Genomic DNA, 1959 nt, shown 5'->3' with positions numbered 1-1959 from the left:
TTTTCAATTTCAGTTCAAGTCATGACACTATTACTTTTAGCATCAGTGAATGATAATTAAAATGTATTATTGTTTGTTAGAAAAATAATGGTGTATACACAGTATACTGATGTACAGTGTATTACAATAAGTTTGTGTGTGAGTGTATTATTGGTTCTTTATGATTTAGCATCCCACCTCCATACAGTTCCATTATCACAAACACCAATGATAGTCCTACACAGTAAAAAAACAATAATAATAATAAGATATGAAGTTTCCATGAATAATACAACCAGAATACTTTATATAAAGTATATGAATGGTCTACAACTTTTTGTCAGTCTAAAAATCCCAATTTCTTGTTCAAATATTATAAAATGCACATACTACCCATGTGAAAGAAAAGATTTTGTGAACAAAATTTTATCAAACAACATGCCCAGACAAATTTAAGAAATTTTTGTTGATAAAAATTTATTTAGTCAATGATGCATAGTCTATGGTAATCAGTGTGTGTGTGTGTGTGTGTGTGTGTGTGTGTGTGTGTGTTGGTTTACTTGCTGTCGTTGCTGAAGGTGACTTGTCTCACTGCAGTGAAGCATTTAGCTGAAGAGAGTATCACTGATAGACGTCCCTTGATGACATCATTCTGTGTAGTGTCCCATATGTATATCTTACCAACCTTAGTACCAAGGGCCAGGTACTAAATAGAAAGAGAATATTGTTCACAATAATGTGCAAGTGGCCAAATATAAAATATACAAAGCAGTTGAGACATTAAAATGTTATATTAAGGAAGTTGTGGTTTATATTTTGAAGATTTGCCAAAATAATATGTACACACAAAGATGTCTAAACTGGAACAAATTTAATTTTCCATGGAAAGTAACATTTGTTCTACTTTAGACATCTATACAGTAGCAAATATTATAGATATTGATTTTTGTCATTGCATCTCATAATTTATATACATGTATGATTATACTCCACTCTGTATACATTTTACAAGCCAATATTTAAAAACAACAAAAAAGGTGCCGCTAGTCAATAGCTGTATACTTTTGCTGGCACGACAACTTATTGTGATGGCTGCCGCTATTATTTTCAAAGTATTTTCCCTGATTATTCTCTTTCTTCTTGTCGTTTACAGGATGGCAGTTACTGTTGTGCCAACAGTTCTGTACACATCTGAGCCACAGAGAAATAATTCCAGTTATGTCTACCATAAAGAAATAAAATCTTTATTTGTTGCTTGTGTTGTCATTTGGATGTTGGTGACATTCATTAGTGCGTCACTTGTTCGTGATATCATTAGACAAGGGTTGGGTCGATCAGCTTTTAAGAACTTCCACAAGATTCTTTCTCTATTCAGTATCATAGCGTATGAAGTTTGGATGGTTGGTTACATTTATCACACCTACGCTATAAATTTTAATTGGAGTTTCAAAGTCATAATATTCCCACCACTGCTGGCTCTCTTGGCCCATTCAATCTTTCAAACTTTCCTGTCCTACGATGAACATAAGCTAGCAAATAACAAACAAGAGATGAAGGACCTCAAAGATTACATTGTCACAAGTCTCGGCTTCAATGGTATTATGACGTTCCATGTTCTATGCATGTTTGTCACTGCTTCAAAAATTGGAATATCAAGAGATGAAAATTTCATATATACCATCACAGTTGCATTTCTGGGATTTGGCGAAGTGATGAGTCGTATGTATGTGATGAAGAACCACTTTGAGCAACTAAAAAAAATTAATACGCTGTACGCCACACTCATGTATAGCAGAGCAGCTGTGGCATCTTATGCTAATCCTGAAGGTGAACTAGTAACTGGACTCGTTCAAGACAGAAAAGACTTTTCATACTTCACTGCACAAAATGCTGCTGTACTTGCTGTTGCAGCACTTGGTGTTATTGTTGCAGGAAACATTTGACTATGATTACAGACATTAAATATTCACACATACATGC

This window comes from Amphimedon queenslandica, unplaced genomic scaffold (assembly GCF_000090795.2).
Source record: "Amphimedon queenslandica unplaced genomic scaffold, v1.1 AMPQUscaffold_12758, whole genome shotgun sequence".
Classification (NCBI taxonomy): domain Eukaryota; kingdom Metazoa; phylum Porifera; class Demospongiae; order Haplosclerida; family Niphatidae; genus Amphimedon; species Amphimedon queenslandica.
The sequence above is the reverse complement of the archived record's forward strand: the minus strand, read 5'-3'. Positions refer to the sequence as shown.